Source organism: Doryrhamphus excisus, chromosome 14 (assembly GCF_030265055.1).
Source record: "Doryrhamphus excisus isolate RoL2022-K1 chromosome 14, RoL_Dexc_1.0, whole genome shotgun sequence".
Lineage (NCBI taxonomy): Eukaryota > Metazoa > Chordata > Actinopteri > Syngnathiformes > Syngnathidae > Doryrhamphus > Doryrhamphus excisus.
This window is the reverse complement of record NC_080479.1, coordinates 16762860-16789254: the sequence shown is the minus strand read 5'-3', so window position 1 is coordinate 16789254 and position 26395 is coordinate 16762860. Positions and strand designations below refer to the sequence as shown.

General features: G+C 35.7%; 1 protein-coding gene across 3 annotated transcripts in view; it reads right to left on the bottom strand.

Moving 5' to 3' along the window:
• Positions 1-24929, bottom strand: part of LOC131101788 (adhesion G protein-coupled receptor B1-like) — a 75034-nt gene extending 50105 nt beyond the window's left edge. For 2 of the 3 annotated variants that reach the window (XM_058047140.1, XM_058047142.1), the window contains exons 1-3: positions 24104-24929; positions 23809-23937; positions 20235-20361 (exon numbers count right to left, since the gene is read on the bottom strand). The gene's annotated coding sequence lies outside the window, so the exon portion shown is untranslated. The remainder of the gene's footprint in view (positions 1-20234; positions 20362-23808; positions 23938-24103) is intronic. The other variant, XM_058047141.1, reaches the window with a different exon arrangement.
• Between the last annotated feature and the right edge of the window lie 1466 nt (positions 24930-26395).

The following is a 26395-nucleotide window of genomic DNA, read 5'->3' as shown; positions in this document are numbered from 1 at the left end:
TTAGCCATGTTTATGCTTGCAAAAAAACACTAAACTCATCACACAGTAACTTAACACTCCAAAGGTGTACCTAAAAATATACAAAGAAGTACCAATATGAGTTTTGAAGTTTCCTATTCTGCATTGTGTCTGAGCAAAGCAGTTCATTGGAGGACATGCGGCATAGAAAGTGGTTAGTGCGCAGGCCACACAGCTAGAGGACCCGAGTTCAATTCCACCCTCGGCCATCTCTGTGTGGAGTTTTTCTCCAGGTACTTCGGTTTCCTCCCACATTCCAAAAACATGTCTATTATAGAAAACAACATGTCTATGTCTATTCGTTTATTTAGCCATGTTTATGCTTGCAAAAAAACACTAAACTCATCACACAGTAACTTAACACTCCAAAGGTGTACCTAAAAATATACAAAGAAGTACCAATATGAGTTTTGAAGTTTCCCATTCTGCATTGTGTCTGAGCAAAGCAGTTCATTGGAGGACATGCGACATAGAAAGTGGTTAGTGCGCAGGCCACACAGCTAGGAGACCCGAGTTCAATTCCACCCTCGGCCATCTCTGTGTGGAGTTTGCATGGTCTCCCCCGTGCATGCGTGGGTTTTCTCCGGGTACTCCGGTTTCCTCCCACATTCCAAAAACATGCTAGGTTAATTGGCGACTCCAAATTGTCCATAGGTATGAATGTGAGTGTGAATGGTTGTTTGTCTATATGTGCCCTGTGATTGGCTGGCGACCAGTCCAGGGTGTACCCTCGCCTTTCGCTTGAAGACAGCTGGGATAGGCTCCAGCACCCTCATCGACCCTCGTGAGGATAATGAATGAATTATATCAAGCTTGTATCGGTACTTGACTTTTATATTTCTTAGCTACCCTTTGAGTGTTAGGTTGCTGGGTGATGATAGGCTCCAGCACCCCCCCCTTCGACCCTCGTTAGGATAAGCAGTAGAAAATGAATGAATGAAAGGCTTACTTTTTTAGCAGCGGCCCTGCTTTGTTTGCTTTTTCTTTTAAACAAGCTTCCATTGTTGGTTATCAATCTCGATTTAGACAACTTAGGAAAACCCGACCCACACATTTTGTTTTTAAAAAGCAAAATGTGTGTGGGATGATGCATAGATATCCTCTTCACACACTCATCCTCAACCACGGTGATACATCCATTGTCTTCACCCGCTTTGACGGGTGATTCGTTACTAACTTTATCCAGAGCTTCTGTGAGCGTCTCTACGTCATCTAATACCAAAGCAACATGCGAGTGGGTGGCTCACACCAACCAAGGAATGTATGGCTACGGGACAACTGGCACACGCGGCCATGACAGGAAGAGGAAGCTGCTTTGCATGCACCAAATACATAAACATAAGGTTTATTTCAATATCGTGAATGAATGAATATATAATATCAGGATGGAGCTAGGATGAGAAACATTATGGTTGGGACTGGAATTTTTTTACTGGCATTGTGAGGAAATTTGACAAAAATCAGAGGAGATGATGACTTTTGGGAGTGGATTTTTCAACGTACTTGTTTACGTATTGTATTGCTGTGAGCGCTGGCTGCAGTGAGAATAAGAGTGGGCGATGATGCAAATGTTGATATCGATCTGACACAAAGTAAAAACAAGGGCAGTATTTCCATCATCTTGTCAATAACAAACTTGTTTTTGAGCAATTTAACATATTAATATGACACCATATGACAATGGAGCAATAGCAACAAAACCATAAAATAACAGTATATCATATATATCAACATATATATCATAATAATTATATATTTATATGAAATAATAACAATAATGATAATAATAAGATATCATAATATATATTGCATATATATCATAATAATTATATATTTATATGAAATAATAACAATAATTATAATAATAAGATATCATAATATATATTGCATATATATCATAATAATTATATATTTATATGAAATAATAACAATAATTATAATAATAAGATATCATAATATATATTGCATATATATCATAATAATTATATATTTGTATGAAATATTGATAATGATAATAATTATCAAATAATTATTAAAATAATTAAAATAATGAATATGATTATCATGATTATTATTGCAGAAATTCATTAATAATAATGATATATTTATATGAAATAATGATATGATCATAATTATGATAGTAATGATCATGATCATTATTATTATTATTATTATTATTATTATTATTGCAGAAATTCACTTGTTATTGGCTGCAATTGAATGAGACAATTAATAGTAATAACTATTATTATAATATTATTATTATTATTATTAGTAGTACTTTTTATTATCATCATCATTATTATTGTTAATAAACTCATTCATTAAAAATAAAAATAAAAATAAAAATAAAAATAAAAATAAAAATAAAAATAAAAATAAAAATAAAAATAAAAATAAAAATAAAAATAAAAATAAAAATAAAAATAAAAATAAAAATAAAAATAAAAATAAAAATAAAAATAAAAACGTTCTATGCTTGTATAAACAATCTTTCATCAGAAAAAAACGTTTGTTTCAACCTTTTTCTGTAAAAAGTAGCTTTCAAGAAAATATCAGCTCCCAACTAAAAAAGGGCGAAAAACAGTTTTTTGTGAAGTAGAACTTTCGTTTTTGGGACAGCTCAAATGATAATGATTACTGTAGAACCATATCAAGTACATGTACCACAGCCAAAAAATAAATAAAAATAACATTGAAAAATATCAATCACAATAGTGTGCTGCATTTAGATATTGTATAGATATTGTATTTTTTCCTTCTGATATCACCATGACGACTGTTTAAGACGCTGGTAGCTTTACCGTGAGGATGATTCATGCAGGTTCTGTCCTGACAGCTTGATGATATCTCGGAAAAGGTTGCCTTCACACGGCATCTCATTAGATGAATATGTGCTTCACTTAGATGGATGAGTTGGATAAAAATAGAATTAATGAACAGCAAATTCCAATTTACGTTAAGTTTACGCTTAGGAATGGAATAAATTATATAATTTGTTATGCAGTGAAGCCTCTCAGCTCATAATGGACGACTCCAAATTGACCATAAGTGAGTGTGATTGGCTGGATACCAGTCCAGGGTGTACCTCGCCTCTCGCCTAAAGACGGCTGGGATAGGCTCCAGCCACTAGTGTGGCTCTAGTGAGGATAAGCGGCACAGAAAATGGATGGATGGAAGGAAAAACCCACTTCCTGTTCCCTTGGGAACACATTTACATAGGAACACAGTATTATTTACAGTAGTGTAAAGATATAGGGGTGTTATTTCATGTCTTGAGGGCTCTAAAAATGTTATAAAAACTTATTTAGAAGGTTTTCTATGCTCTTTCATTCATTAATTTTCTATCGCTTATCCTCAAAAGGGGTGCTGGAGCCTATCCCAGCTGTCAGCCAATCACAGGGCACATATAGACAAACAACCATTCACACTCACATTCATACCTATGGACAATTTGTCGCCAATTAACCTAGCATGTTTTTGGAATGTGGGAGGAAACCGGAGTACCCGGAGAAAAACTCCACACAGAGATGGCCGAAGGTGGAATTGAACCCGGGTCTCCTAGCTGTGGGGCCTGCGCACTAACCACTTTCTATGCCGTATGTCCTCCAATGAACTGCTTTGCTCAGACACAATGCAGAATGGGAAACTTCAAAACTCATATTGGTACTTCTTTGTATATTTTTAGGTACACCTTTGGAGTGTTAAGTTACTGTGTGATGAGTTTAGTGTTTTTTTGTAAGCATAAACATGGCTAAATAAACTAATAGACATAGACATGTTGTTTTCTACAATAGACATGTTTTTGGAATGTGGGAGGAAACCGGAGTACCCGGAGAAAAACTCCACACAGAGATGGCTGAAGGTGGAATTGAACCCGGGTCTCCTAGCTGTGTGGCCTGCGCACTAACCACTTTCTATGCCGCATGTCCTCCAATGAACTGCTTTGCTCAGACACAATGCAGAATGGGAAACTTCAAAACTCATATTGGTACTTCTTTGTATATTTTTAGGTACACCTTTGGAGTGTTAAGTTACTGTGTGATGAGTTTAGTGTTTTTTTTGTAAGCATAAACATGGCTAAATAAACTAAAAATGTTTTATTTATGCTTAATAAGGCAGACATTCACTTAACTGGAACTAGTTAATCATGTTAAACAATAGATTAGATTATATGTATTTAGGGTTATTGATTAATTACACATCTTTTACTCTTTTAGTTTCACTTTTGGTAGACATCAGTTAGATTTCAAACTGGAATGTTGTTGAGAGCAGAAATGCCCGATCTTATTATTGACTATTATTGTAATGCCACCAAGGAAAAATTCATTAAAATTACCGGGAGGATGTTTTTCCATCATCTGGTTGCTCAGCCAACCGGAACAAAAATAATATAATAAAAATAAGACTGAATGACGACACGAATCAGCTGGAGAGCTTCCTGGAACAGTGAAGTTATATTGTGAAAGGTTGACGTACTTCTTACTTTCCGACGCTTTAAATAGATTTGGATAAACATGATGTGTTAGCGTGTTTGTTCCAAATAAAAATGAACATCTTGCACTTGGATGAAAACACCAGCTCGGGCTTTTTCACCTTCGTTTCTTGCTCGCTTTTTTTTTTTTTTTTAGAAATTTATTGTTACCATGCCAGGTTTGAATGACATGGATAACATAAATAAGCAAGAAAAAAAGCCTGCAGGAGCTGATAGTAATATTGAGAGGTGTCAAATGGAAGATGTATGAGATTAATTTAACTTTATTTACACCGATAAAACAACAGAAAATGGATAGTCTTTACCAGAGAGGACAAAAATGTAGACAGTGTAAACATTTAATTTACCAAAAGCAAACATTGAAAAATTGGCAATAATTTCCCAAGAATAAAGTAAAAATATTAAATTTTTATGACTTCAAATAAGGAAAAATAACTTAATTTTGGTAGCATAAGGTTGAAATGCTAAAAAAAAACAAAACTTTTTTAAGCTGTGCTATTATGAGAAACAAACAAAACAACAAAGTTAAAAAACATTATGGGAATAAAGTCATAATCACTGCATGACAGTACCCCCACAATATGAAATACTGTTCATATTTATTCATTCATCATATTATACAGACTGAACTTGAAATTGAAACCGGGAAAAACATTAAGGCAATAAAGTCATAATCACTGCATGACAGTACCCCCCCTGATTTGAAATACTAGAAATACTGTTCATATTTATTCATTTATCATATTATACGGACTGAACTTGAAATTGAAACCGGGAATTACAGCAATAAAGTCATAACCACTGCATGACAGTACCCCCCTTATTTGAAATACTAGAACTACTGTTCATATTTATTCATTTATCATATTATACAGACTGAACTTGAAATTGAAACCGGGGAAAACATTACAGGAATAAAGTCATAATCACTGCATGACAGTACCCCCCGATTTGAAATACTAAAAATACTGTTCATATTTATTCATTTATGATATTATACAGACTGAACTTGAAATTGAAACCGGGAAAAAGATTACAGGAATAAAGTCATAATCACTGCATGACAGTACCCCCCTGATTTGAAATACTGTTAATAGTTATTCATTTATCGTAGTACACAGACTGAACTTGAAACTGAAACCGGGAAAATGCATACAATCATATTAAAGAGCCAAATTGCATATTGAGTACTACAAATGTGTACATGTTGGTAGGTCTGCATTGAAATGAAAGCCTCTAAAGCATCTATATACATCAATAAAGTGAAAAAGTAAACTAATGACGATGATCTTTCATTTAACTGAGCAGGTGCAGAGCTCCTGAAATGACAAATATACTTTGAATGGTAACCAGGATATCCCCTTATTGCCGTGACAACCGCACGACTCCAAGCACCTGCGTCGGAACGCGTCATCAAAGCTCCGAAGCTGACAGAAATATATATTTTTTTAACCCGATAATTGTAGAGAGAGGTTGCCATTTCAGATTGACTCACATGGTGGTCTCTCGCTCATGTCCTCCTTCACTACATCCATAAACCTCCTCTTTGGTCTTCCTTTACGCCTCCTACCTGGCAGAATCCTTCTACCAATATAGTCACTATCTCTCCTCTGGACATGTCCCAACCATCTCAGTCTGGCCTAAAGGACTTTATCTCCAAGGCCTTTAACATGTAATGTCCCGATGATCCTATCCATCCTGGTCACTCCCAATGAGAACCTCAGCATCCTCATCTCTGACATGTCCCAACCATCTCAGTCTGGCCTCTCTGATTTTATCTCCAAGGCCTCTAACATGTAATGTTCCTATGATCCTATCCATCCTGGTCACTCCCAATGAGAACCTCGGCATCCTCATCTCTGACATGTCCCAACCATCTCAGTCTGGCCTCTCTGACTTTATCTCCAAGGCCTCTAACATGTAATGTCCCTATGATCCTATCCATCCTGGTCACTCCCAATGAGAACCTCAGCATCTTCATCTCTGACATGTCCCAACCATCTCAGTCTGGCCTCTCTGACTTTATCTCCAAGGCCTCTAACATGTAATGTCCCTATGATCCTATCCATCCTGGTCACTCCCAATGAGAGCCTCAGCATCCTCATCTCTGACATGTCCCAACCATCTCAGTCTGGCCTCTTTAACTTTATCAACAAGGCCTCTAATGTGGAATGTCTATCTGATGTACTCGTTCCTGATCCTATCCATCCTGGTCACTCCCAATGAGAACCTCGGCATCCTCATCTCTGACATGTCCCAACCATCTCAGTCTGGCCTCTCTGACTTTATCTCCAAGGCCTCTAACATGTAATGTCCCTATGATCCTATCCATCCTGGTCACTCCCAATGAGAGCCTCAGCATCCTCATCTCTGACATGTCCCAACCATCTCAGTCTGGTCTCTCTGACTTTATCTCCAAGGCCTCTAACATGTAATGTAATGTAATGTTATGCAACTTTTTTTATGTAGCAACCAAAGCCTCCCTGACACTGTTCAGAGAGGTGTACCTCAGGGCCCCCCCAAGTACTCAGTCAGGTGAGCAAGGAGGTCATATCATTATTTCTCAAGACCTTTTTTAAGACCTTTCAGACCTTTGGCCATGCAGTGGAGTACTTGGATTCACGAGACAGAGCGTTGTCCTGCATGGAAATAACAGTCTTCTAAAAACATTTATACTTTTTCCTGTTCCACTGTGTGGAAAAAAAAGTGTCAGTAGGGTTGGGAATTGAGTTTGATGCCATAGTCACCCTAAAAAGGTCCAACAAGCTAACTTTTAAAACGAGACTTTCTATAGGAGTCCACAATTCAATACACTCCAGGTCCAGTACAGTTCTGGAATATCACAGCCCTGGAGGATCGGTTCCTGGGTTTAATTTGCAAGTTTTTTCTTCTCTTTCCATGTTTCTTGCAACCCTTTTGTTGCACTTGCAACAAAACATTTAATGGTTCTGTGGTCACGTCCTAATATCTTGGTCATTTCTGCCATTTCAGAGTCTGTTAAATCTATTTTCTGGCCCCTATTTTGCCAGAGGAAAAGACGATACTCAATAATTGTAATGGTAATGGTAATGGTTATATTTCATTTGAACATGCATCAGATTACAATTGAATGCATCCCATAATCAGTTCACAGTTCCACATGTCCAAAAGGAGTAGGAAGAAGCAAAGCTTATTAAATCCTACCCCTCCATCTGGTACTTTTACAATCAGTAACTGTTACATTTGTTCACTTCCTGCTTTCCTAATATAATTGGAGTTTGTTTTTTTGTTGTTTTTTAATTTTTTAATTTGAATTTTTACCTTAACATTTTCTTTAATTTTAATTTTAATTTTAATTTTAATTTTAATTTTAATTTTAATTTTAATTTTAATTTTAATTTTAATTTTAATTTTAATTTTAATTTTAATTTTAATTTTAATTTTAATTTTAATTTTAATTTTAACCATACAATGACATAATGGGTACCATAGTAACTGTCAATATAGTGATATATATACTTCATCCTTGTATTTAGCAAACATCAACTGTATTGGATGGAGTATTGGAGTATTGGATGACATTTTTAGGGAATTGGTTATTTTTAGCCTTATGCATTATTTTAGCTGTTTAATTTTAATTTTAATTGCCAGAAGGCATCTGGCGGTGAAACTTACCAAGGGACATTTGGTTTTACAATCAAGTGACTGTTACATTTGTTCACTTCCTGCTTTCCAAATATAATTTAAGCGTTTATTTTAATTTTTATCCTAAAATAATTTTAATTTTAATTTTAATTTTAATTTTAATTTTAATTTTAATTTTAATTTTAATTTTAATTTTAATTTTAATTTTAATTTTAATTTTAATTTTAATTTTAATTTTAATTTTAATTTTTCTTGAATTGGCTCATCGTTGTGCATTTTTTGAGGTCCTTCCTCAATCCATTCCATAGTTTGATTCCACATACTGAAATGCTATGGCTTTTTAACGTAGTCCTAGCATAGAAGTGTTTCAAATGTGCTTCTTCCCTGAGATCATATTTCTCCTATGCACACACTAAAGACCGCCCTCAGTAAACACATCACCTGGTATACGTAAACCCAATAGACATTCAAATTTATTCATCTTGGGGTTGGAAAATATGCATAAGAATGAGAATGGAAGACTGTCGATTGTCATGTATTTACTGATACCAAAAGGTGTAGTATTGCCCACTTTAAGTTTCCAGTGTCTGTTTCTTATGGTGCCTCAATTTTGAAGAAATTTTGAAAAAACCTCTATTGCCTCCACTGACCTAGTTTTCAACATAATATGCAATCATCTAATCATCTCAGCATTTCAACTGATGACATAGTCCTGTGTACTTTTGATAGTTGTCAAAATCCATGAATGTAATATAAGAGCCATTTTTTAGGAATTGCTGCAAAGTGTGATGGGTGTGTTTTTTTTTTGTGGGGAGTTTCTCACAGTAACATCTGGACACTCCTACAAGACCTTCACACGCCGCCTGGTACCATATTCACTGTTGGTACTCGTTAAAACCGACACCTTTTCCCACCCTCAGGCTGACACTTGAATGTCACATTCTGGATTCCCTTCATATCTGACATGATTACAGATTCTGTCATCTAGTTTGTCAGCTGCTGATGTCCTTGACCTCTGTGAATCAGTATGATGTGGCAAAATGGTAATGGTTTGATTTCATTTGAACATGCATCAGGTTACGATTGAATGCATCCCATAATCAGTTCACAGTTCCACATGTCCAAAAGGAGTAGGAAGAAGCAAAGCTTATTAAATCCTACCCCTTCATCTGGTACTTTTACAATCAGTAACTGTTACATTTGTTCACTTCCTGCTTTCATAATATAATTTAAGTGTGGTTTATTTATTTATTTTTTAAATTTTAATTTTTATCCTAATATAATTTAAGTATTTTTAAAAATTGGGAAGGACCTCAAAAAATGCACAACGATGAGCCAATTCAAGAAAAATTAAAATTAAAATTAAAATTAAAATTAAAATTAAAATTTAAATTTAAATTTAAATTTAAATTTAAATTTAAATTTAAATTAAAATTAAAATTAAAATTAAAATTAAAATTAAAATTAAAATTAAAATTAAAATTAAAATTAAAATTAAAATTAAAATTTAAATTTAAATTTAAATTTAAATTTAAATTTAAATTTAAATTTAAATTAAAATTAAAATTAAAATTAAAATTAAAATTAAAATTAAAATTAAAATTAAAATTAAAATTAAAATTAAAATTAAAATTAAAATTAAAATTAAAATTAAAAATAAAAATAAAAATAAAAATAAAAATAAAAATAAAAATAAAAATAAAAATAAAAATAAAAATAAAAATAAAAATAAAATTAAAATTAAAATTATTGTAAATAATTCTACCAAAAAGAAGACAAACCTGCCAGGAGTATGTTACTATGCGTTTTAAATTAAATTTACGTTTTAATCGTGTGTTTTATGAATTTTAAGGGTATTGGATAATTGGTAATTAAAATTAAAATTAGGTTAAAAAATTTAAATTGTTGTAAATAAAATGTAAGTTGTAAAATTAAAATTAAAATTAAAATTAAAATTAAAATTAAAATTAAAATTAAAATTAAAATTAAAATTAAAATTAAAATTAAAATTAAAATTAAAATTAAAATTAAAATTACTGTAAATAATTCCACCAAAAAGAAGACAAACCTGCCAGGAGTACCTTACTCTGTGTCTTAAATTAAATTTACGTTTCATCGTGTGTTTAATGATTTTTAAGCGTATTGGAGTAGGAGGTACATGTTTATGGTATATGAAAAGGTATGTTAACCACTGCTTTAGATCATGAAGCCATCATAAAGTCAAGACTCTCCTGCAGTCGGGCGCTCACACAAGCCAAACATATCATGCATTAGGTGTTAAGTGGGCCAGGGCATGGTGCGATTGGCCTTGTCATGTGTGAATACACCCGCAGTGGCTGAATATTTTCAATTATTATTCACTCCTGCAAAATGGACTCTGGTAATATCTTGACCTCTTGACGGCCACATGAATATGCATGAAGAAACGGACACTTATACACACACACGGGGCCATGTGATGTGTCAGAAATGAGGCGAATAATGTCTTCGTTTTGTATCTTGGAGAAAGAGCAGTGCAACAGGGCAAGAGAAGGAGGAGGAGGAGGAGGAGGAGGAGGTGCAGTGTCAAGTTGAAAGCAATGGAGAAAGTAATTATCATAAGCAATGGTTGGGTTTGGGCTGTGATATTAGCCATGCACATGGTATGCTATACTGTAGTTTCATATATTTCAGACTATTATGCTTATTTTTAATTAGAATGTTGTATTGTATCGTGTTAAATGATGATAAAATTTCAGATAAAGATGCGCATTTCGAAGTGAGCCCTGAAAAAAATTCGAGATGGCTCAAAACGCTCGGTTTCAGTGAGTTTTTTCTAACACTGTCTCTCTGTGATGTCACAGATTGCCGGGCTTCCTTATATGGGCATGCTCACAGCCGTCACCTAAGCACTGCTTCTCTGATAACGATGTTAGCAATGTATCCCAGGGAGTGTTTATTCGGCTGTAAGCTACATTTGTTTACAATTCCTAACGAGGCAAACATCAGGCAGAAGTGGTTGGAGTTTCTGATTCCCTACTAGCAAAATAAATATATTTGTCTGTGTAGCATTATAGAGTGTGCATACAGGGAACAGGATTGCCAATAGTTGTTTCCCACGACAATTAGTTTTTTTACACAACGTGTAATGACCACATGAAATGTTAGCGATGCTGTAGAAAACGCTAAAATGCTAAAGCTACGACGTCTTGAGAAACTTCGGACTGTCCAGTCGCTACTCAAGTATCGGATTCGGAATCAAACCCATGTACGTATCTTAAAAGACTGCCAGAAGTCCTCTTGAGCACTTAACAGTGTGACCAAGAAGCACGAAATCCATGAAAAATACAGCTGAATAGGTGCAGATTCTGGAAGATCGAGAAAGCTTTTTGTACGGGTTATTGTGTGTAGCTGCTCTACAGGAGTCCACAACTTTTACAATACTTGTTTTCTCCACGGCAAAATAAATTTGATTCGCTTTACAATAAACTATTGATTGATTCAACTGCAAAAATACATACTGTGTACCATAAGGATGGAGTTTTTCCCCACAACTTTAAGAAAACATCATACAAGTACACTAGCAAGTACACTGGCATCATACAAGATGGTATCTAATCGAACTAATTCCGGGATACCCTTTCTCCTCGTCTAGGGATTACTTCTATGGACAGTAATCCTCGGAACAAAGAAGGATTTTCCAGCCTCCTGGTAGTCCTGTCAGTTTGCCATGAAAACCCAAACACAGAAAGGAATACAAATCTAGCAAACTGTCTCCCTGTGACATCACAGGGAGCCGAATTTCCTTATATGGGAGCACCAGATTTCACCATTGCCAAAACTGTCGACCCGCACTCACGCCTGGCTTCTGAGCTCCACGACAACCCACTGGTGCTTCTGACAAAGTGTGTCTGACAATGAGTGATCCTCCTTGGGCAGGAAAAACACCCTCATGTCCGTCTTACACGGTAAACCAAGGGTTTCTTTTCGAGTAGCTCTCCAAAGGGTTCATTCATGGAATAAATTTAAACAAAATCTAAGGAAATACTGCTGGAATAGGTGCAGATTCTGGAAGATCTAGAAAGCTTACTGTGCCGGTTATTGTCTGTAACTGTTCTATAGTAGTACACATCTCAATACAAAGGGCCAAAAATGAGCTGGAGCCTATCCCAGCTGTCTTCAGGGCGAGAGGCGGGGTACCTCTCCCTGGACTGGTCGCCAGCCAATCACAGGGCACATAAAGGCAAACAACCATTCACACTCACATTCATACCTATGGACAATTTGGAGTTGCTAATTAACCTAGCATGTTTTTGGAATGTGGGAGGAAACCGGAGTACCCGGAGAAAACCCACGCATGCACGGGGAGAACATGCAAACTCCACACAGAGATGGCCGAGCGTGGAATTGAACTCGGGTCTCCCTAGCTGTGAGGTCTGCGCGCTAACCACTCGACCGCCGTGTAGCATAATAGGCCTCCTTTAAGAAAATAGTTAAAAACAGAAGGCAAAGCTCAGCACAAGAAGTAGCAACTGATGCTAAGTACAGTGGAACCTTGGTTAGTGTCATTAATTCATTTCACAGGGTCCGACTCCCATAAGAAAATAATGTAAATCCAATGAATCCAAATTAGAAATAACCATTTAGTGAGTCTTTCTAATGCCTGCCAAGACCATATTGGCTGTCTCCAAGGGAGCGTCTAATGTAGTAGCCCACGTTTTTGAATCATGTACGTCCAATCTTCTCACTTACGCACTTTGTCTGTGGTTTGTGGTTAAAAATAACATGTCATAAAAAAAAAAAAATATCAACCTTGGAAGCATGCTTCTTTTCCACCCCCCCATCAAGCTCACATGCGTCATTATCAGAGCTGGTACATGAGCAGACCAGAGAAATTGTCCCCCCCCCCCCATAAGAAAAGGAAAGGAAAAAACTTTAAAACCAAAATAATATAAAAAAATATATAATAATAATAATAATAATAATAATAATAATAATAATAATAATAATAATAATATATATAATATTATATATATAATATATGAATAAAATAATTGAAGACTGAAAAGCATTGTATTGTAATGCTGCTATATAATAATAAAATAATAATGTAAAATAATAATGTAATATATAATATGTATATAATATTATAATAATAAAATAATAATGTAAAATAATAATATAATATTATATATATATAAAATATCAATAAAACAATTGAAGACTGAAAAGCATTGTATTGTAATGCTGCTATATAATAATAAAATAATAATGTAATATATAATATGTATATAATATTATAATAATAAAATAATAATGTAAAATAATAATATAATATTATATATATATAAAATATCAATAAAACAATTGAAGACTGAAATGCATTGTATTGTAATGCTGCTATATAATAATAAGATAATAATAAAATAATAATATAATATTATATATATAATATATAAATAAAATAACTGAAGACTGAAAAGCATTGTATTGTAATGCTGCTATATAATAATAAAATAATAATATAATATAATATATATATGATATCATAATCATAATAAGTATAATATAATATTATATATACAATATTATATATATAATATATAAATAAAATAATTGATGACTGAAAAGCATTGTATTGTAATGCTGCTATATAATAATAAAATAATAATATAATATATATATGATATAATAATCATAATAAGTATAATATAATATTATATATACAATATTATATATATAATATATAAATAAAATAATTGATGACTGAAAAGCATTGTATTGTAGTGCTCTTGTTTACCTTCTAATCAAATGTATTGAGAGCCTTTGTAATTAGAGTCACTGCAGAAAGTACTGTACAGCACACAAAGTAAACAACTGTACATTATGTCTTATTTATGTCTTATTTTCTCTTTATTATGTCTACTACATTGGGTAATACGAGTGTAAAAAGTGACTATAGGGGTGCTATTTCATGTCTTGGGGGCTCTAATGTTAAAAAACTTATTTCAAAGGTTTGTACGATGCTGTAACTATAAAAATATCAGATTTATAAATAAAGAATCCTAGTTTGCGGAAAATGAAATGATCACTAATTAACCCCAATAAACAAGGGATTACTGTATGGAGAAGAAACGTGTCCTGTTAATTAAATGCTTCATCTCACTCTCGATGGGTTTTGTTTATGTTTGTTAAACTGTTCCCAACCGCTTTGACCACACGGACCACGTCATTAACCTAGAGTACATTAAATGGAACTTTATTGATCCCTTGGCTGTGTACCGTCAGTGTCTTTTTCAACCGGTACAGTGGTTGCTAACGAGTTGTTTTGGTGATGGTAATGGTTTGATTTCATTTGAACATGCATCAGATTACAATTGAATGCATCCCATAATCAGTTCACAGTTCCACATGTCCAAAAGGAGTAGGAAGAAGCAAAGCTTATTAAATCCTACCCCTCCATCTGGTACTTTTACAATCAGTAACTGTTAAATTTGTTCACTTCCTGCTTTCCTAGTATAATTAAAGTTTGGTTTATTCATTCATTCATTCATTTTCTACCGCTTTTTTCCTCACGAGGGTCGCGGGGGTGCTGGAGCCTATCCCAGCTGTCTTCGGGCGAGAGGCGGGGTACACCCTGGACTGGTCGCCAGCCAGTTTGGTTTATTTTGGTTTTAACATTTTTTAATTTTAATTTTAATTTTAATTTTAATTTTAATTTTAATTTTAATTTTAATTTTAATTTTAATTTTAATTTTAATTTTAATAATACTTAAATTATATTAAGATACAAATTAAAATTAAAAAATTACATTAAAAACAAACTTAAATTATATTAGGAAAGCAGGAAGTGGACAAATGTAACAATTTTAATTTTAATTTTAATTTTAATTTTAATTTTAATTTTAATTTTAATTTTAATTTTAATTTTAATTTTAATTTTAATTTTAATTTTAATTTTAATTTTAATTTTAATTTTAATTTTAATTTTAATTTTAATGCTTTCCTAATATAATTTAAGTTTTTTTTAATTTAAAAAAACTATTTTTTAAATATTTTAACATTTTTTAAATTTTTTGTCACGTACCGAAGCACGATCTTGTCCTTTCGGTCGATGAAGGTAGATGGTTCCGGTTCGGTTCTCTCTTCACCAGATTAGACCACCTGAGTACTCGAGTACTAGAACCCTTCCACTTGGGGGTGGAGCTCACCCCCAAACTGGAGATAGCACTACACCCTTTTTCTGGTTCAAGAACCATGGACTTCATGAACTTCAAGGTGGTGATTCTAATCCTGGCCTGCTGGGTGTAGTATCTGGTACTTTTAATAAAACTGCATTATTCATCATGTAATGATCGTACGGAGGTGGGAGGATGTATTGACTTCATGGTTTGCAGAACCATAAGTAACCAAAAGTGCTCCTGATCTGATCGGATCGGATCTAAGCCTTGATACTTGTTGCTTTGTTGAACAAAGTTTTCCGTGTATACTCTGTAGTTCTGCCTTTTTAAACATATTGTTTTCATCCTGGGAACATGCTGTTGTTGACGCAATTCCGTTATCGCCTCCTGAGCACCGCGGGCTTCAGCTTAAACGACTGACCTAATTCCCCCACGGCCTTCTGTCTGCTCGCAGCCTTCATTTATTATCTGGCCCTTCCACCTGGCTAATGGCCCGCTGTGATCACACTCTTTAGGCTGCTGGTTTACCGGTCTAGCTGGCTGCTTCAGAACGGAAACTGCTCATGGCAACTGTTAGTTGACGGATCCAAATTGCCAGGATGCGTGAACGCTTATCTTTTTTTCGAGGTGTCAGGCATGTAGTTGACTTGTACTGCGGTGGTGAAGATAGGATAGGAAGTGTCATGGATGGATAGGTATGCTATGTCAGTTCACCTATTTTTCTTGCAACCCTTTTGTTGCACTTGCAACAAAACATTTAATGGTTCTGTGGTCACGTCCTAATATCTTGGTCATTTCTGCCATCTCAGAGTCTGTTAAATCTATTTTCTGGCTCCTATTTTGCCAGAGGAAAAGACGATACTCAATAATTGTAATGGTAATGGTTTTATTTCATTTGAACATGCATCAGATTACAATTGAATGCATCCCATAATCAGTTCACAGTTCCACATGTCCAAAAGGAGTAGGAAGAAGCAAAGCTTATTAAATCCTACCCCTCCATCTGGTACTTTTACAATCAGTAACTGTTACATTTGTTCACTTCCTGCTTTCCTAATATAATTAAAGTTTGTTTTTTGTTTTTTTTTATTTTAAATTTTGATTAAAATTTTTATTCTAATACAAATTTAAATTTAAATCAAAATTAAAATCAAAAACAAAAACAAAAACAAACTTTAATTATTATTATTAAAAAAAAAACTTTAATTATATTAGGAAAGCAGGAAGTGAACAAATGTAACAGTTACTGATTGTAAAAGTACCAGATGGAGGGGTAGGAAATTTTTATTTTATTTGTACTCCGGTTTCCTCCCACATTCCAAATTTTAAAATTTTAATTTTAATTTTAATTTTAATTTTAATTTTAATTTTAATTTTAATTTTAATTTTAATTTTAATTTTAATTTTAATTTTAATTTTAATTTTAATTTTAAACAAAAAAATCAAAAAAAATTTAAATTAAATTTAAATTTAAATGATGTACCTTATCCTGGCGCCGTTTGGCTGTAGTGTTTTTGTATCCTTATTAAAACATAGTGTTTTACTCCTCTTCATAGTCCTCCATGAACCGAAGATGCACAAAGTCAGAAAACATGAGGGGGGGGGGGTCTGACTTAGCCAATCGGATTGTTGTGGCTGGCTACACGTACTGAAACATACGACATGAGTCGACAACACCATCTACTGGTATCAGTCGTAAATACAATATAAACACACATACAACAGAGCACCGATAGATCGCTCCAATTCACCACAAGGAGGCAGAACACTATGACCCTTCATATGCAGTTTTAAAAAATATGCAAAATTGCACTTAAAAAAAAAACAGTGAAGCGGCAAATCCGTGAAAGACAAACTACGATGTAGCACTTGGCTACCTTTGGAGTGTTAAGTTGCTGTGATGAATTTAATAAAGAATAATGTCAAAAAAAGAACTGCGGTTTATTTTAAATGTAATTAGAATGTTGCTAAATTTAGTGGGTGTGGCTTAAATACAACGATATCAGACATCCTTACCATTGATTTTTTTTTTTCTGGGACACACGTAAACTGACCCAAACAATTGATCATATGAGGGAGACACTATCTAGACCAGGGGTGGGCAAACTACGGCCCGGGGGCCACATCCGGCCCGCCAAGTGTTTGAATACGGCCCGCCCAATCTTTCAAAAGTATTTAATTTCAACTCAACATACAACCTGGCATCATGGCCTGAGCCAACCTTTTGATGGTTGTATCAATTTCGTTGTTTGACATGGTCTGTTGTTTACAAAGTGCTCCTGAAAAAAGAGACACAAGCACATGATAATAATAAAAAATTAAATAATAATTATTATATTATTATTATAACTATTATGATTATTATATTTATTATATTAATGCTAATTATTATATTAATTATATATAATAATATTGTTATATTTGCATATTTTACATAATAATAATTATTATTTTAATTTTATTTTAATTATTCTAATATTTTATTATTTTTAAAATATTTAAATATAAATATAAAATAATAAATAATAATAGCAGATTGCATGACAATTTTACAGATACAATAATACCAGGTGGACTGTTACGTGTAAAATATATAGTCTGCCCCCCCCCCCGGAAATTTTGTTATATCAATGCGGCCCGCGAGTCAAAAAGTTTGCCCACCCCTGATCTAGACTGTATGATTATTATTATGATTATGAACGGTCAAAGGAAATAAAAACCATGAAACAAAAAAAAACCCACATCATTCAGGTCAATATGTGGAAGTGTGAGTCATTCTTCATCACGAGTGGTCAAAAGAGGACTTAGTCAGACTTCCACCGTTGTCCGCATGTGGGTGTCCGACAATCGCTCGACGATCTGTGACATTTACAAAAGGCAAACCTTTTATCACGTAAATCTCACACATCAGCGTTTACATTAGCCATTTTGACCCGACTTCCTGTTTTCATTGAAGGGTAGCGGTAATGTTGACACCTGTGTTGTTGGATGACAGCTAAGAATGCTAATAAGCGACTTCATTTTACGGTTCGGTAGGTAAGTAGGTCGATACTTTATTCATCATTCAGTAATTTGACAGCGGAACCCCGGTTAGCATACGCCGCGGTTAGCCTGTTTTTCAGTTAGCATCGAAAAGTTAGCCTCTGTTTACATACGTATATTGCCCAGTAAGTATTTTCATCACAAATTAGCTTGCTAATGCAAAGTTTAAGTCAGCTCAGTCGCTCGTCTATGATGTCATTAGCGGTTGACTCGCTAGTAGTTTGCTAACACAGTTAGCTAACACAGTTACACCACAAATCTCTGCTTATTTTTTTTTTTAACCAGTGCTTCAAAATAGCACTGGTTAGCGTGCAGACCTCACAGCTCAGAGACCAGGGTTCAATTCCACCCTCGGCCATCTCTGTGTGGAGTTTGCATGTTCTCCCCGTGCATGCGTGGGTTTTTTTTCCGGGTACTCCGGTTTCCTCCCACATTCCAAAACCATGTCCATTATAGAAAACAACATGTCTATTAGTTTATTTAGCCATGTTTATGCTTGCAAAAAAACACTAAACTCATCACACAGTAACTTAACACTCTAAAGGTGTACCTAAAAATATACAAAGAAGTACCAATATGATTTTTGAAGTTTCCCATTCTGCATTGTGTCTGAGCAAAGCAGTTCATTGGAGGACATGCGGCATAGGAAGTGGTTAGTGCACAGGCCACACAGCTAAGAGACCCGAGTTCAATTCCACTCTCGGCCATCTCTGTGTGGAGTTTGCATGTTCTCCCCATGCATGCGTGGGTTTTCTCCAAGTACTCCGGTTTCCTCCCATGAGTTTATTTAGCCATGTTTATGCTTGCAAAAAACCACTAAACTCATCACACAGTAACTTAACACTCCAAAGGTGTACCTAAAAATATACAAAGAAGTACCAATATGAGTTTTGAAGTTTCCCATTCTGCATTGTGTCTGAGCAAAGCAGTTCATTGGAGGACATGCGGCATAGAAATTGGTTAGTGTGCAGGCCACACAGCTTGGAGACACAAGTTCAATTCCACCCTCCGCTATCTCTGTGTGGAGTTTGCATGTTCTCCCCGTGCATGCATGGGTTTTTTGCTGGTGCTCTGGTTTCCTCCCACATTCCAAAAACATGCTAGGTTAATTAGCGACTCCAAATTGTCCATAGGTATGAATGTGAGTGTGAATGGTTGTTTGTCTATATGTGCCCTGTGATTGGCTGGCGACAGCTGGGATAGGCTCCAGCACCTCCCCGCGACCCTCGTGAGAATAAGCGGTAGAAAATGAATGAATGAATGCTTCAAAATAAGCCAAAACGTAGCCAAAAAAAAAAGTTGCAAGTGGCAGAATTTTGATAAATAAGATGAGAAACAGTATTGAATTCAAGAAATATGACTAATGGCAAAATACAAAAAGTCCCAGTGGGTCACGTATGTCATCAAAACAGCAACAACAACAAAGGAGGACGGTAATCAAAGGTTCCCCTGTATTAGTTATTAGCGTGTCTTTGTTTTCATTTACCGACCATTTATAGAACTCTACGTAAGTGAAGCTAAGAAAAAGCCTTTTATTTTTAGCCTGTTATCTTAATTTTAGTCAGAAGTCTGAAATATTGAATGATAGCAATTAGGTGTTCCTGGAGTCTATTAATGGTTTCCCATTGCAGGTCTACCAGTTTGCCTTTGCCTTGCCCAGTCCATGGTGTACCCAAAGACAGCTGGGATAGGCTCCAGCATACTCCTGTGACCCCTAGTGAGTATTATGCCATGTAACAAAACTGTATTACAGTAAAATACAACAAAATGTATAAAAATCTAAACACAAAATGCAAAGTGGGGAAAACAATACTAAGCAACTAAACTGAAAGCGCTGATAGCAGGAAATGAAAACATAAACTACACAAAAAGTATGGAAATATGAAGTTACTCACGAGTTACTCAAGGCGCAGGAAACAGGCGTGGGTCAGGAAACAATCTGGCAACAGGTCTGTCACTAGTAGTCCAGGTGTAGTTGTAGCAGGTGTGTAATGAGCTCCTCCCAAGTAGGACGGCATAGTACTGCAACAAACGACAAATAAACGGCTAATAAATTAAGCGGCATAGAAAATGAATGAAAAAGTTAGAACATGAATGAAATGTGAAATGTGAATGAAATTATGTCATTGCAAGGAGGAACTACCAGGAAAACACATTGTGGAGGAAATACCAGGAAAAGGCTTAAAAGGTGTCATAAACTGGTAGCCGGAGTGCAAGGTCCCGGAATCAGACTGTGAGTCTTACAAGTGGGGCCCTCCTTCGAGCCTCATTTCCTGGATGATGAAGGCGTTATTGACACGATATTGACTGGTCTGGCCTTGAATCGATCAAGTGTGTCTGGGATATCAACATGGGATCCACAACTACGTCACTCGAACTCAGACTGTCCAAGAGACGACGATAAAGATTTTTAGATTAGACTGGTAGCCAGCCAATCACAGGGCACATATAGACAAACAACCATTCACACTCACATTCATACCTATGGACAATTTGGAGTCACCAATTAACCTAGCATGTTTTTGGAATGTGGGAGGAAACCGGAGTACTCAGAGAAAACATGCACGGGAAGAACATGCGAACTCCACACAGAGATGGCCGAGGGTGGAATTGAACTTGGGTCTCCAAGCTGTGTGGCCTGCGCACTAACCACTTTCTATGCTGCATGTCCTCCAATGAACTGCTTTGCTCAGACACAATGCAGAATGAGAAACTTCAAAACTCATATTGGTACTTCTTTGTATATTTTCAGGTACACCTTTGGAGTGTTAAGTTACTGTGTGATGAGTTTAGTGTTTTTTTGCAAGCATAAACATGGCTAAATAAACTAATAGACATGTTTGTGGAATGTGGGAGGAAACCGGAGTACCCGGAAGAAAAATCCACACATAGATGGCCGAATGGTGGGATTGAACTCAGGTCTCCAAGCTGTGTGGCCTGCGCACTAACCACTTTCTATGCCGCATGTCCTCCAATGAACTGCTTTGCTCAGACACAATACAGAATGGTAAACTCATATTGGTACTTCTTTGTATATTTTTAGGTACACCTTTGGAGTGTTAAGTTACTGTGTGATGAGTTTAGTGTTTTTTTACAAGCATAAATATGGCTAAATAAACAAATAGACATTGACATGTTGTTTTCTATAATAGACATGTTTTTGGAATGTGGGAGGAAACCGGAGTACCCGGAAGAAAAACCCACGCATGTACAAGGAGAACATGCAAACTCCACACAGAGATGGCTGAAGGTGGAATTGAACTCAGGTCTCCAAGCTGTGTGGCCTGCGCACTAACCACTTTCTATGCCGCATGTCCTCCAATAAACTGCTTTGCTCAGACACAATGCAGAATGGGAAACTTCAAAACTCATATTGGTACTTCTTTGTATATTTTTAGGTACACCTTTTGGAGTGTTAAGTTACTGTGTGATGAGTTTAGTGTTTTTTTGCAAGCATAAACATGGCTAAATAAACTAATAGACTTAGACATGTTGTTTTCTATAATAGACATCTTTAGTGTTAGACAATCTTTAGTGTTCCATAAGTTAAATTCCCGTTACATAACGACATACAAAATTTGCACACTTGAATTCTCTCACTGTCAGACATCCTGATGACCTGACCTTATTTATGTCTCATATGCAACAGCACAAGGTTGCTGTCAGAAAGAAGACGTCAATAAAGAGGCAAGATTATGTGAAGGAAGTTATAATATGTAAGAAAGAAATGGAAGAAATAATGGAAGAAAAGCAGAAACTGAAGAGCTGAACTGCCTGTGAGCGATCGGGCAAACAAGGAGGTCACCGAGAGCGAGCGGAAGTCGTGGGCGAGGATGATATTGTCTTGTGTGTGTGAGGAGGGTGAAACGTGAAGCATGTTAATGAAAATTTGCCAAAACAATGCTTGTCACAGATCACTGAGTAATACAACCGATGAGGGATGAGTCCGCACGTTTGACTTAATACAACCCATTGCTCTTTTTGTATTGAGAATATTTTACATTAACCGAATCAAGTCATTGCAATTGTCAATCATGGATACTAGTTCATGTTTATGGGATCAGCCACACCCTGGACTGGTGGCCAGCCAATCACAGGGCACATATAGACAAACAACCATTCACACTCACATTCATACCTATGGACAATTTGGAGTCGCTAATTAACCTAGCATGTTTTTGGAATGTGGGAGGAAACCGGAGTACCCGGAAAAAACCCACGCATGCACAAGGAGAACATGCAAACTCCACACAGAGATGGCCGAGGGTGGAATTGAACTCGGTTCTCCTAGCTGTGAGGTCTAATAGGATTTACAGAAAGTGTGCAAAACAAAAGTAAATATTGGGCACCCCAAGAAAAATATGCCGAAATTTTACATAAATGGTCAAGAGAATGGAATTGAACTCGGGTCTCCAAGCTGTGTGGCCTGCGCACTAACCACTTTTTATGTCGCATGTCCTCCAATGAACTGCTTTGCTCGGACACAATGCAGAATGGGAAATTTCAAAACTCATATTGGTACTTCTTTGTATATTTTTAGGTACACCTTTGGAGTGTTAAGTTACTGTGCGATGAGTTTAGTGTTTTTTTGCAAGCATAAACATGGCTAAATAAATTAATAGACATAGACATGTTTTTGGAATGTGGGAGGAAACCGGAGTACCCGGAAAAAACCCACGCATGCGCAAGGAGAACATGCAAACTCCACACAGAGATGGCCGAGAATGGAATTGAACTCGGGTCTCCTAGCTGTGTGGCCTGCGCACTAACCACTTTCTATGCCGCATGTCCTCCAATGAACTGCTTTGCTCAGACACAATGCAGAATGGGAAATTTCAAAACTCATATTGGTACTTCTTTGTATATTTTTAGGTACATCTTTGGAGTGTTAAGTTACTGCGTGATGAGTTTAGTGTTTTTTTGCAAGCATAAACATGGCTAAATAAACTAATAGACATAGACATGTTTTTGGAATGTGGGAGGAAACCGGAGTACCCGGAAAAAACCCACGCATGCACAAGGAGAACATGCAAACTCCACACAGAGATGGCAGAGGGTGGAATTGAACTCGGGTCTCCTAGCTGTGTGGCCAGCGCACTAACCACTTTCTATGCCGCATGTCCTCCAATGAACTGTTTTGCTCGGACACAATGTAGAATGGGAAACTTCAAAACTCATATTGGTACTTCTTTGTATATTTCTAGGTACACCTTTGGAGTGTTAAGTTACTGTGTGATGAGTTTAGTGTTTTTTTTACAAGTATAAATATGGCTAAATAAACTAATAGACATAGACATGTTGTTTTCTATAATAGACATGTTTTTGGAATGTGGGAGGAAACCAGAGCACCCGGAAAAAACCCAGAAAGAGTGCAATAATTATTTAAACAAAAGTAAATATTGGGCACCCCAAGAAAAAAAATGCAGGAATTTTCATAAATGGTCTAATGGCGGAGTCATGAACGCTGACCTTAAATGAGGCAAATGAAGCCTGCGGTTCTTCGGATGTTGTTGTGGGGTCTTTTGTGACTTCATTGTCTTGCTTTCGGTGTCATTTTGGCTGGATCGTCACTCCTGGGAAGGTTCACCGTGGCTCTCACTGTAGTTGGTTGGAGTCCCAAAGTTGATAGATCTCAATTTATCTTGGTTAAGTTACATTTTAAAAATGGTGGCAATCACTTTTTCACATAAGACAATTTATGGATAGTAACAAACTCCAGGCTTAAGGCCTAAATAAGACATTTTAATGTATAAAATGTACTCACCACTGATGAACCATGAACAGATGGATCTATCCTGCTGTGGCAGCGTTTGAAAAAAGTTAGACAGGATTATTCAAAAAAGAATGACCCGATTTCATGATGCATCGATTCAGTTCTCGAGCATCGTCACGGAATGAGTCAGCGATCACGTGAAAAAAAAAAAAAAACTTTTCTCAGTTTTGAATGGCCGTCACATTGTAGTCACGGCTCCAAGGACCAAGCTATCTCGATATGCTCCAAATCGGATGCTTCACTTCGCTTTAAGCCGGTTTGGATGACTTCATATTTCAACAAGATGGATCACCGCCCTATTGGCAGTTGACGGTTGGAGCTTTTTTTTTTTTTTAATGGAAAAGTGTCCCAGTGATGGATCGGTCGGATCCCCAAACCTCACCTTGTGTGAGTTTTTTTTTTGAGAGATTGTGTTTATGTTCCGCCAATATCCGCTAAGCCTTAGGACATGAAACATTGAATAACTATGAACCAAATATGGTGGCCACATTGGACACAAGACAGGAAATAGAAACTGATTATGAGTAGAATACCTGTGACTTGGTTGAAGTTTTTTTATTGCTTTTCCTTCATAAAATATTGCATAATTAATTTTGTCAATTTCTTTTTTCTGTTTTAACTGTGTCACTTTTAACGTAATTCAAGGACCGCCAAACAAAACTTAAACATATACAAATTGTGCTCTGTTACAATTTTACTCATATTATCACTTATTTTTAAACATTTCCCAAACATTTTAACCAACTTAAGTTGAATAAGATGTGTTTTCTGTGGAGAAAAACAATGAATTTACTATATGCTGCCTTATAACACAGAGGCGTGGCTTATCTCTTCAATAGCAGCAACCAGGAAGTGAACAGGAAGTTATGCATTGAAGAGAAATTTGTAAAGCATGTACACATGCATGCACACACACAGTTTAGTTGCAAATATAAAAAATGTACTACCTGGGCTACAAGAACCGTTTTAGGTGTTATTGATGAACTGCATGTTAGTTTGCTTCTGACTAGTTTTGCAATTTTTTTTGCAGGAAAGATGTGAAAGTCCACAGGATTCTGAAATGATTACACTCCTGTTTTTCTTCCTCCTTCTCTATCATAACAGGCTGCATGACTGTGGGGATGCTGCCTTATAACAGAGAGGCGTGGCTTATCTCTTCAATAGCAGCAACCAGGAAGTGAACAGGAAGTTATGCATCGAAGAGAAATTTGTAAAGCACGTACACATGCATGCACACACACAGTTTAGTTGTAAATATAAAAAATGTACTACCTGGGCTACAAGAACCGTTTTAGGTGTTATTGATGAATTGCATGTTAGTTTGCTTCTGACTAGTTTTGCATTTTTTTTTTGCAGGAAAGATGTGAAAGTCCACAGGATTCTGAAATGATTACATTTCTGTTTTTAATCCTCCTTTTCTATCATAACAGGCTGCATGACTGTAGGGATGCTTTCTTATAACAGAGAGGCGTGGCTTATCTCTTCAATAGCAGCAACCAGGAAGTGAACAGGAAGTTATGCATTGAAGAGAAATTTGTAAAGCATGTACACATGCATGCACACATGCAGTTCAGTTGCAAATATAAAAAATGTACTACCTGGGCTACAAGAACCGTTTTAGGTGTTATTGATGAATTGCATGTTAGTTTGCTTCTGACTAGTTTTGCAATTTTTTTTGCAGGAAAGATGTGAAAGTCGACAGGATTCTGAAATGATTACACTCCTGTTTTTCTTCCTCCTTCTCTATCATAACAGGTTGCATGACTGTGGGGATGCTTTCTTATAACAGAGAGGCGTGGCTAATTTCTTCAATAGCAGCAACCAGGAAGTGAACAGGAAGTTATGCATTGAAGAGAAATTTGTAAAGCATGTACACATGCATGCACACACACAGTTTAGTTGTAAATATAAAAAATGTACTACCTGGGCTACAAGAACCGTTTTAGGTGTTATTGATGAATTGCAAGTTAGTTTGCTTCTGACTAGTTTTGCATTTTTTTTGCAGGAAAGATGTGAAAGTCCACAGGATTCTGAAATGGTTACATTTCTGTTTTTCTTCCTCCTTTTCTATCATAATAGGCTGCATGACTGTAGGGATGCTTTCTTATAACAGAGAGGCGTGGCTTATCTCTTCAATAGCAGCAACCAGGAAGTGAACAGGAAGTTATGCATTGAAGAGAAATTTGTAAAGCATGTACGCATGCATGCACACACACAGTTTAGTTGTAAATATAAAAAATGTACTACCTGGGCTACAAGAACCGTTTTAGGTGTTATTGATGA